Genomic DNA, 12,550 nt, shown 5'->3' on the forward strand with positions numbered 1-12,550 from the left:
GCATACATATTAACTTAGTGCTTTCAATCCAAAAAATAGTTTACATTTTTAGGAGGTAGTAAATGAGTACAAAAATTTTACTATTTGGTCACCCCCCTCACTTTTGGTTTTAACCTTGGATATTTCTACATTTCTCATTCCCCATTTTCCCATTAAAGCTATTAGTTCTTCTACCACTCACCAAAATTTCTAGACCTGGAGTTGCCACGATACAAGTTTTGAAGAAGTTTTAATTCACCAAATGCACTCAATAATCAGGTAGCAATTGAGAACTTTTTTAACCTATCTAGTTATTAATTCACTTATTAAGTAACAATTAAAAATAAGAAAACACAAAAAAGTCTTAAATATTCCACATGCAATCCTAATATGTCATAGTAGTTATGAACTGATAAACTATACTATATATTGAAACTGCATTACCAGCATTAACTGAAAACAGGACTGTGGTTTACTAAAAAAAATCACCTATTAACAACAGCAACAACAACAAATCCCACTTACTCCCAGAGAGTTATGCTGTGCTGATACCCACGGATAGTATTACAAAAGGATTCCATTTTTGTCATAGGCTGAGTTCACAGTGAGTATGTTAGTACCAAGATCATATGCTTAACATTACTTTGAGAATGTCACTAGTGGAATGCATATAAGGCATGTAAAAAACTAGTATTAAAGTGCTGAAAGGCAACAATCCAAATTGGCAGCTGCTAGAAAAGGTGCTGATAAGGAATTAAAAAAAATATTGAAGAAACTTAGTTTCAGTACAAACTGGTTTACAGCATTTTTTTAATTAAATGAATTAATTCACACAGACCTCTGCTTCAGGAACTAACAGAACAAAGAATAGACTTTCTGCCCCTTTAACTACTAGCCCGATCTTGAAAATGGAAGCAATCACTAGCAATCTTCCACACGGTGCTATTGGAAGTGGATGGAGAAGTCAGCAGAAAGTTCTGGTTTCAGTAAAGTTGTTTGTTCCACTGCTAACAAGAACTGTAGTCTGGGACTGGGTAGCTTGCTCATAGACTGGTTGGCAATTTAACATATTGACCTGGAACTCACTAGAAGGCAACATCTCCAAAAAATTACTTAGGGCATCTAGCCCTGCAGCAACATTTCCATTCCATATTAAAGTGGCCTTGTCCAAATACAGCCTGGTAAGTGCTCTTCTTCTTTTGCCCATTGTCTCGTAGTAAATATTGACAAATTCCTCAGCAGCTCTACGTGCCTGATCTACGAAAGTTTTAAAATCCACGGACATGGTCCTAAGGGAGCCCAAATAAGTATGTTCTGACAGTGGTGGTGACCCTACGTCCTCACGTGTCTGCCTCACTTACTGCAGAATGAGCAAATACTAAGGGAAGGAGTGAAACCTGACAAATGCCCAGAATTTTCTACCTAGCATTCTCTCCTGGAAGTCACAAATTTTAATTTCTAAACAAGTAAATATCAGTCTCCATAACTCACTAAAGCTAAAGCAAAAAAAAAAAAAAAAAAAAAAAAGTCTGGAGTCCTTCCTTATTTCTATTCTGAAAATGGACAAAGTTGTGGAGGTCCAAAAGGGAGAAGACCACTGGGGATTATGGCCAGCTGTGACTTGGCGATTACTTGCTCTAATGCTACAAGGAGCCACTTGTGAGGAAGTTTGAAAGAGCAGTATATAAGAGGGTGACTGCAGCTGGGTTTGTGTCCAGAAGTATAAGAAGCTTTTGGTGGTAACCTGTTGGACTCCCAGATAGAACACTTGGTGGTCGGCAGTTGGTGACTGTGGTCTTTGGATATTGCGTCTTTGATTTGGGTTTTTTGTTTTGTTTTGTTTTTGTTTTTGATTTGTTGTTTGGTTCTGTTATTTATTTATTTTTTTAGCTAATGTCCTTCATTGGTGTTCCTGCTTAGGATGCATAGCCAGAGCAGTCTGTAGTGATGCAGGGGCCTAGCTCCTGCAAGAAGGCAGTCTTCAGGGACCATTATGAGTTCCTGAGGGTCATTGAGCATGGGGGATTTGGCCAGGTAAAACTCACCCACCATCGCTTCACTGGGACAGAAGTGGTAGTGAGAGTCGTGCGGAAGGTGGTGCAGAACCTCCCAGTCCTCTCTGAACCAGATATGAGGAGGAGCCTGGAGCATCCCAATGTGATTCAGTTATTTCAGGTTGTTGAGACTCAGAGAAACATTTACATGATGAAGCACCCAGGAGGGGGACAGCTACTTAACCATGTTCCAACCGGTGGCATGCAGGAGTTAGGCCGGCAGACTTTTCTAGCAGGTAGTGTGTGCCATGGGCTACTGCCATGACAAGGGCATCATGCACCGAGACCTGAAGCCAGAGAACTTCGTGGTGGATGCCAGAGGCAACATCAAAAACTCATGGACTTTGGCCTCAGTATCAGTTCACATCTGGGCACCATCTGAATGACTTCTAGGGCACTCTCTCACACCTAGCTCCCGAACTGGTCCTGAGAGCCCCCTAGTGGAGCCTGGGTGTCATTCTGTATTTTATGCTGACAGGGAGTTAGTTGCCCATTTATGGGGCCAACTGTTCAGGAATTACTGAGGCAGATTGTGCTGGCAATGTACTGTGTCCCTCACCATGTTCCTGTGGAAGCACGAAGGCTCATCCACCAAATACTGACCCTGGACCCCAGGAAGTGGCCCGCAGCCAAGCAAATCCTTCAGCACCCATGGCTGACGCAGGGTGAGCGGTATTTACCCCATCGTTGCACTAAGGCACTCCCCAAACATTCAGATCCCGAAATAATGGTAATCCTGTTTGATATGGGTTATGATTCACACAAGACCTGGGTGTCTCTGGCCAAGAAGAAATTTTATATGGCCATGGCTATGTAACTGATTTTCTGGCACCAGAAAAGCCAGGGGGCAGGCTGCATGTTCCAGTGGAAGCCTGTGCCTCCAAGGGTTTAGTGTTGCCCACACCCCGTGGATCTTTCCAATTTCCCTGTCCTCCCAAAGAGGAGTCACAGTGATTTTGCCTTTCTTACCTTCCCCTTGCTCTGTGGACATCAGCTGCCTGAGGAGGCCAAACAGGGCAGAAGGCCATCAGAAGGACCAGCCTGCTTGCTATTCATTTCAGTTTCCTGATTACAAGGACCCGACACCTGATTTAGCCTCCCAGCCTGATTCTGGGCAACCACGTGCCAACAGAAAGTGTTGGAAGCAGCTGACCTGTGTCCGACAACTGAACTGTTGCATGCCATGTGTCAGCAGTCAGGTGATTCCTGTGAAAGAGGGAAGGATGTGCCACATTCATGAATAGTGTGGCTCCAATGAAGGGCAGAGCTGAAACAGACAAACAAGTGGACAGACCCTGTGCTCTGTGAAGCCTGGCATCTTGGCATGGGCATGGGCCGTGTGGTCTCTGAACAGCTGCAGGAGCAAGATGTGCAAACTACCTCAGGTTTCTCTGCACTGGTTCCTGCCTGGAGCTCTTCTGGATCTACCAGGACATCAGGAGTCTCCTCTGCCTGCACCTGCAAAAGACATCAGAGACTGTTCTCCCTGGGACATTTTCCTCTGCCCTGCTCCTCTGTTCTTTCCCACATTTTTCTGAGATGTTTCTTAATTAATTTGTTTCAAACAAATTGTATAAAAAAATTATTGTTCCAAAGATTCAAAAATAGTCTGATTCGAAAAGGAGGGGCCTCAGAGTGAAGGCAGGAGCCTACTAGCCATCCTCTCCAATGCCTGAACCACTGTTCCTCCCTCTCCATTGCAGATAGAGTCTCACTCACAGAATAGGTGGTGACTCACTAGCCTTGAGCTAGTGAAGATGGTCACTTGTCTTGAGACAGTGAAGAGTGTTCACTTACTTTGTCTTGTGCTGACAAACTTGCTTCCCTTGACCTGGTGTGTGGATGGAGACTCTCCACCTCAGCCAGTGTAGACATGACACTTTTAGTTAGTGAGCTTGGCCAGAAGGAATTCCTTCCTTTGGTGTGTAGACAAAGGGGTGGGTATGTGTGGCAACTGTTGCAGAAATGACATCTGAGGTTATTGTGAGTGGGAGGATATTCCAAAAATTATGTATAGATTTAATGTAAAACCTATTAAAATTCCAGTGATGTTCTTCATAGAAGTAGAAAAAGCAGTCATGAAATTTATTTGGAAAAATAAGAGGCCCAGAATAGCTAAAGCAATCCTTAGCAAGAACAGTGAAGCAGGAGGCATCACAATACCAGATTTTAAATTATACTGCAGAGCCATTGTAACAAAAATGGCATGGTATTGGCTCCAAAACAGACATGGAAACCAATGGAACAGAATAGAAGACTCAGAGACAAGCACACATAAATACATTTATTTCATACCAGACAAAGGCTCCATAGATATACATTGGAGACGAGATAACCTTTCCAACAAAAGGTACTGGGCAAACTCAAAATCCATATGAGAAAAATAAAATTGAATATCTCTCACCCCGCACACAACTCAACTCAAAGTGGGTCAAGGGCCTAGGCATTAGACCAGAGATCCTGCACCTACTGGAAGAAAATGTAGACCCAAATCTCCATCATGTCAGCTTAGGAACTGACTTCCTCAACAAGACTCCTAAAGCACAAGAAGTAAAATCAAGAATCAATAAATGGGGTGGTAGCAAACTTAAAAGCTTCTTCACAGCAAAGGAAATAATCAAGAATGTGAAGAGTGAATCTAAGAATGGGAAAAAAATGTTTGGCAACTCTGCCTCAGATAGAGCATTAATCTTCAGTATATATAAAGAACTAAAAAAAACTTAACACCAAAGAAACAACCCAATCAATAAACGGGCAAAGAAACTAAACAGGTACTTAACAAAAGAAGAAATATGAATGGTCAACAAATATATGAACAAATGTTCAACACCTCTAGCAGTTAGAGAAATGCAAATTAAAACTGTATTGAGATTCCATCTCAAGTCAGAATGACAAATATCAAGAATACAAATAATAATAAATTTGGTGAGGATGTGGAGGAAAAGTACACTTATACATTGGTGGTAGGACACAAATTGGTGCAACCACTCTGGAAAGTAGTATGGAGATTCCTCAGAAAACTTGCTATGGAACCACAATTTGACCCAGTTATCTCACTCCTTGGTATGTACCTAAAACAGTTTAAACTAGCATTCTACAGGGTCACAACCACATCAATGTTTATAGCAGCTCAATTCACTATAGCTAAGCTTTGGAACCAACTTAAGTGCCTTTCAACAGATGAGTAGATGAAGAAAATGTGGTATATATACATACACAATGGAATATTATTCAGCCACAAAGAAGAATGAATTATGGCATTTGCTGGTAAATGAATGGAACTGTAAACTATTATGCTAAGTGAAATAAACCAATCCCAAAACGGAAAGGCTGAATATTTTCTCTGACATGTGGATACTAAAACACAATTAGAGGGGTGGGAAAGTAGAAGTTTATGGATTAGACAAAGGGAAATGAAGGGAAGGGAGAGGAATAGGAATAGAAAAGATAGTAGAATGAATTGGACATAAGTTTCCTATGTTCATATGTGAATACACAACCAGTGTAATTCCACATCATATACGACCACAAGAATGGGATCCTAATTAGAATTACTTATACTCCATGCATGTATTATATGTCAAAATACCCTCTGTCATGTACATCTAAAAAGAGCAACAATATAAAGCAACCTGGTTCTTTAGTCTTCTGGATTAGCTCTATTTTCCCAATTATTTTGCCTTTTGTATACAAATAGAGGATACCTGCTGATACTTTCTGTATGCTACCTTAGCAGCACCTAAAAATTTCTCTTTCAGTTGACAGATATTGGCCTATACTTATGTTTAAAAGGACTTCCTGTGGCACTTAGAGTCAGGTGTTAATTATAGACTGCTTTCCAATGACTTAGGATTTATTCCTGAAGGGTAATATGGACATCTTAGTTTGGCAAAGATCACCACCTTCACAGCCTTGGAACTACACTCAATGGTAGGTCTATGAGAAAAAACATCATTAACAGTGCTAAAATTAGGCATAGGAGAATTATTTTCATATTCTTGGAAGATCTGCAGTCCTTATAATTTGCCCTAGGTACTGGGATCATTGTATGCCTACCCATGCCTGTGGAGGTAAGCTACTGACTCCCCCCAAACCCTTAATTTGTTGTATTACTGTGATTGAATAGTGCAGTTATCAATGTGAAACTATTGTACTTTTAAAGTCTGATGCAGTTATACTCTGATTATGTTAGAAAGTTATTGCTGAAGTTTTCTTTGGCATTGTTTGAAGATTGCCAAAGGCAGGTAGGCTGCAGTAACTTGAACTTGTAATTTGATCACAGAAATTGGTTGTTCATAACCAAACTTATGATAAAACATGCTGTGTGCTGTGCTGAAATTTCAGTCTGTTATTTTGTGACACAGCACAAGTTTGGTACAGCATCAGGTTGTTCTGTATCTAGTCACTCAGGTATTGATCTCAAGTTCCTTCACTTGACAACAGCAAAGGAAAGTATGAAGGTGAGGAATCCATGTATTTTCATATGTTTAACCCTACCAGGACAGTCATTGATGTATTATTATTATTGTTGTTGTTATTATTGGCTTTTTTTTTTTTGTTTTTTGAATCACCAAGAAAGAGATAATAAGTGACCTAGTGACCTATATTACTTATACTCTGCTAGAACCTATTGAATGGTATACTTCTTTCAAGGCAGGTGCTGTGTTTTATAGGTGTTTACATTTCAGGCCTAGTATGGTGGTTTCCTAGCTTATTTGTTTGGCAAGTATATTCTACCTGACAAATCTGAAAGAAAAATAAAATTTAACACACATTTTATGTATAGGGCTGGAACTGCATGTGAGAGTAGTATTGTGTTCTTTTTCTCATTTTTCAGGTGTTAACTTTGTAACACTCATTTTCACTCATTTTAAGTGATAAAGCAATTTAGAGGGTAGTAATAGAAAGTACTTATCAAATTATGTGAGAAAACTTAGGAATAATTTAGTTTTCAAAAAATTAAAACTTTATCAATACTTTAATATTTAAATTTACTAAGCTATTGCCCTATACTTAATTTCTGACTTCAGTAGTTTTCCTTTTGATGATATGTTAGAATGTGGATATTTTTGTGACATGTTATATAGTTTTTAGCATGTACAAAAGCTTTAAAAAAGTATAAATGAGAAATTTATCCCTATTCTATTTCTATTATGTACTTAAGGAAGCAACTTTAAAGAACAAAGGGGGAAACTAATATTAGTCAGTTAACAGAAATCACAAGACCTACGGTCATATTCCCACCAGGTTCTTTTACTCTTTCATCTAAAAAGAGTTTTACAGTTTTAAGGTATGGTTTTGTAGTCAGTGTTGACGTTACCACTTAAAAACCATCCACTTGGAATTAAGCTCATTAAGATTTCATTTTCAAATTCATTCGCTCCAGAAATTAACTCTGTAGGTTTGACGACAATGGGTGTCCCATTTTAGAGGTAAAGACTGAGAGAATGGAAGTGGAATGGGCCTGAGTTTTGGAGTCATGTGATCAATGTCCATTCTCAGCCCGGCCACTTATCAGATTTAGCAAGTCACTTCTGTACCACTCAATTTTCTGGTCTCTAAAATAGGGATAATATAGCTAATTCATAGGTTTGTCAGGTATATTGGTAATCATGATTGGTGCCCACCTAAGTGATCGTTAGTGATGATTATAAGACTGGCTATATATGTGGGCACTTAGGGACCCATCTTGGGTTCTGTTTCGTCAAGGCCTATTTTGCTTGAAGGAACAGATTCCCATGCAATATCTCCTTTAAACTTGAGAAGGGGGATGGAAAAGTTACATTGGTGTAGCCCCAAGAATCAAGCAGAGTAAGTAAGTGCAGTCTGCTCTCATGTGGGACTAGAACCAAGAGCTGAAAGCTGGCAGCTTCTCATGTGTTTTCTCTACTGTCTCATTTTGCTTCCCATAGGCATTTGATCCATTCTTATATTTTTGCACAATATGGCTTCTAGTGCTTATAATTCACCCCACAAAGTTTTAAGCCTCAGAATTCCAGATGTACATATATGCCCTCAGGCTGTGCAAGAACAGTGTCTGTTTTTCATCTTTGAGTCTCAATTCAAGGTTTCCAGGAGAGTAAGGATTTGAGTGGTTCTTTTTGGGTTTCTATTCTTTCTGCTCAGTTGTGATCTTGACTGGCTCACAAAGAACAGTCAGAACTGTTGGGCCTACCCTACAACACAGGCCCATGAGGGATGGTGTGCATGAGTCAGATAAACAAATAAGTATCTAAGTGTGTTCATTTTTGAATATTCCTTGATAATAGTCTTAGAAGACTCCCCTTAAAATAGTCTGCCTAATTCAGTAATCCCTAAGACTGGTGGTTCTGTTACTTAGAGTCACCTGGGAGAGCTTTAGAATTGGCTGTGGCAAGCCCTACCTTTGGTATTCTGTTTAGCTTTTGTTAGACATACCAAGGTACTACAAGAAATCAAACACATGTTCAAAAGTGGGTGGGTGAGGCAGAGTGGCAGAACCTGACCAGGACTTGACTAGTAAGCTTGCCTGGGCAGCCTTCTACCTGCTTATATGCCTAATTCAGCATTGTCCTTCACCCTAAATGGAGGAGCTTAGGGTTACCATCTACCAGATTGGCTATTTTTAAAATTGGGGCAGGCAAAGGAAGGGCTATAACTAAAATGGCGGCAATTGGATCCAATTTAGGTTTTATTCTGAAAATGGACCATCGAACTTTGTATTTCTTACAGTTGGTCTGGCAGATTAGTCAGGCATCTGTATAGTCAGGCATCATTCTTAGGTGATTCTCATGTAAAGTCATATTGAAAATCACCTGCTGGACTAAAATGTCCATGTGCTGTGGTAGGTGCAGAAATTTAAAAAAAAAAAAGAAGAGAGAGAGAGAGAGAGAGAGAGAGAGAGAGAGAGAGAGAGATACACATTAAGTTGTAAACATGTTGATCCACGAACCTAGGGAATTTTAAACAAAAGGGCCATGGGAAGACAAAGGTGGGATCTTTATTTTCTGATGGTAATGAAGATTGACTCACACTTACTATAAACAGTGGGCAACACCTACATCTCAGTCACCTACCTGACTGTTAGCCTCCTGCAGTCCAGAGAGCATCCTGGCTCTGGGGATGGCACTGGAAAACTGCCACTTCTTTTAAAGTTCTTAGTCCCCAGATCTGAGCTCCAAAGAAATTTGATAAAACATGAGAGGCCCGGCAGCTGAAAAGAGAACAGTTCAACATAATTGACAGCCCGCTGCTGCATCTATTTCCTGCCACTCTGACACTTGCCACAGTTCTGCTGGAATGGAGGACTTAACACTTGATGGGATTCTGTTGATCATCCTCCCTCTTGGGGGCCATAGGTGTGGTATGTCTCCATGTGTAGTTTGCTTTTTAATATTAATAATCAATATATCATTAGAAACTTATTGGAAAAACATTGGGAAGGTTTTACTGTATTGGGCCACAAAATAGTACACAATAAAAATTTAGCAGTAATACATAGACAAAATATATGAAAATAAACAATTGTAGCTATGCTCAAATTAAAAGGAGACTGTGGTTTATTTGGTATAATAATTTCTAAATATAGATGCATAAAGAGGCATTCCTCTGAGCTCGGATGTGGTGTTTAGCCTTTGTTGCTTTCCTAGTTTTAATAGTTGATTCTAGAGATACTTCACATAATAAAAAAATATTTAGATTAGTCATAAATATAATTTTAAATTTGTGTTTTTCCTATGTTTAGTCTAATTCTTTGAGAATCAGAATAAGATTGTAGTTCGCCATTATATGAAATAGAATAGACTAAATATTAACTATAAGTTGATTTCTTTGCCCTTTAATAATAGTAAAAACGTTTCACTGTTACAACACTGGAGTTCATGGTGGGGGTGGTTTCTCAGAAAATCTAGTGATGTGTTTGTTCTGAAGGTTGAAGGCTGGCAGATCTTGGTGCCCTCAGTTTAGCTGGGAGACAAGGTTGTTTTAATCTAGATGGGAAATAAGATTGTTTTGGTCTGGGCTTCATACAGAGAGAATATGTACTTTGAGAAGAAACAGATTGTACTTTTGCAGGTTTTTCTTATTTTAAAATAACCATAAAATGATATAATCATTACTAAAAAAAAATCTATAAAAAGGCTGGCAGAAAAAATAAAGACAGATTCAGCCTCAGAACACGTGGTGTCTCTGTCTGCTGTTTCTCCATCACGTCAACACCTCCCATCCACCTAGGACCCCCGATCCCTGCTAGGGCTGAACCCCAGCAGCCAGCAAAATAGAGCTGCTGGCAAAGTGACCATCAAAAAAAATCACTGTCCTCAAGTAGCACAAGCCCAGTGGGAAAGCTGGCACACACTTACCAATTACAAATGGATGTAAACATATTAGAAAATGATTACAGGGCCCTGGATGGAAGGAGACTGTTAGAGGAGATTGATCACCTGAACCAGGTGATGCCTGTGGGGATCAGAGTGGGAAGGAAGGGGGAAGGAGCAGATGAGAGCCTCCTCCACCTGAGTGTAGTGGGCATGTACTCTGTTGGCATCAGATCTGCTATTTTGCTGCTGCCATTATTCTCCCTTCCCTACACCTTTTTACAACCCAGATTGTCAGTCTGTGAACATCCCAGTCAGCTATTGGTCCGCTCGTCAGCCCATGAACATTCTCGGCAGTCATCGGTCTGTTATTAGCCTTCGAACTACTTAAGAATAGCTCCCCCGCCATTTTCTCTCTCCTCCCAGCTTTCATGCTCTCTCCTCCTGGCTTCACTCTCTCTCTCTCTCTTGTGCGCACGCGCTCTCTCTCTTTTCCTCTCATTTTCTCTCTCTCACCCTGCAGGGAGATACTCTGCCTGTTGGCTTAATAAAATCTCTTGCGTGAGTTCCAGCGTCCGAAGTGGTTTCTGGGTGCTTTCATACTCTGCATGCCTTCTGAGTTGTCGCCTACCAGACCTTCCCCTCCTGTGTGTGTGTGTGTGTGTGTGTGTGTGTGTGTGTGTGTGCGCCCGTGTGTGTTAGCTTGCTAACTTTATGGTACAGATAAGAAACTGACCGAGAGTTTAAGTGCCCAATCTCACACAGAGCCATCAGAGCACATTCCAATTCAGTTGAGTTTGATTCTAGAACCCTACTGGCTGTTTCTGACCAGTAACTGCTTTTACCACAGCTCTACTCCCAGTAGGGGCATATTTGACACTGGGGAGTTAGAGAAACTCCCTGAATCAGGCAATATTTATAGGGTGAGCAGGAGGACATGTAGGGTAACAGAAATAGCCTGAGGCTCTTCAGGATAGGCATTGGATTGGGTCAGTGTCTCAGTAGTGGTTCAGACAAGAAGTAGGAATCATAGTAGGTTGATTCATGTGGGGTCTTGTACAGAACTATTGAAGGGGAAGGAGATACTCAGGTAACACAGATATTAACAACTGCAGGAGAGAGAGGGGTCCTTCATCATAGGAGACTGGAGGAGGAGCAGCCAAGGCTGGTGCTGGGATGTCTGAGAGCACGTCCATGGCCCAGCTCAAATATGGCTTGAAGAACTATGCTGTGTGGAGCCCTCTGAAGAGGGACTTCTTATGGATGAAGCTCAAAGTCTGAGGGGTCCTCAGGTTATGTTTAAGTGGTTGTGAGACAGTTTTTCTCCTCCTTTCTCTAAATAAACTCAGGAGTTCCCTCTATCCCTCAGACTAGTTCTATGTTTAAAAGAAACAAAAATTAAAAAAAAAACCAAAAACCTAATTAACAGAATTAACTGAGTTTGTCCAAAAATTGCATAGCAGCTGGAAGCACAACCAAACCAACCACTTAAAGGGCCCTGAAGTAAATGATTATTATTCTGTAATTAAAATTGCAACCTGAAAACCCTTCCATGCTGAATTCTGGGTGTCCTTTAGTCTACACCACTTTTCATTTTTATCCGAGTGCTTATCACCTTCTGGTATCCTTTGTAAATTTACTTGTGCTATTTGTGTTTATTATCTGTTTCTCCAATGAAAAGTTACTTCCTCTAGGACAAAAATATGTTTATTGATTTATGCCTTATCAAGAATATAGTAATGTTTAATATTTGCATTAATGGATATTTTAGGAATCTCTAAGTTTGTAATAAGAATAGATTCTGTATTACAAGTTTTAATCTTGGCTAAAACATTGACCTTGGTCTTAGATCATTGCTATAATGTTTGCATGTTAATTAGCATGTATTTCAGCATACAAAATTAGCAGGTAGAGACTCAGTCACCACAGGATACCTTGTTACGGTACTTTTCCCATTTTCTTGCATTTTATTTGCTTGCTTATCTTCCATTCTTTGGTTATGAGCAACCAAGTGTTACAGACTGGGTACTCTTCATATTTAATATAATGTCTTACAGATCTTGGCAGCCTAATTTTATTGTATATTAGGAAAAAATAATATTATGATATCTCCTCCATTAGCAGGTATCATAAAATAGAAAAATAAAGCTAAGTCAATATATGATTGTTGCCACAGAAATTGAATTTAGCCAAAAGTATTTGTGCTTGTGATATAGTAATATG

General features: G+C 39.9%; 1 pseudogene; it reads right to left on the bottom strand.

Moving 5' to 3' along the window:
* Nucleotides 1-863: 863 nt before the first annotated feature.
* On the bottom strand, nucleotides 864-2,031 carry LOC124985602 (NTF2-related export protein 2-like; annotated as a pseudogene).
* Between the last annotated feature and the right edge of the window lie 10,519 nt (nucleotides 2,032-12,550).

Source organism: Sciurus carolinensis, chromosome 5 (genome assembly GCF_902686445.1).
Source record: "Sciurus carolinensis chromosome 5, mSciCar1.2, whole genome shotgun sequence".
Lineage (NCBI taxonomy): Eukaryota > Metazoa > Chordata > Mammalia > Rodentia > Sciuridae > Sciurus > Sciurus carolinensis.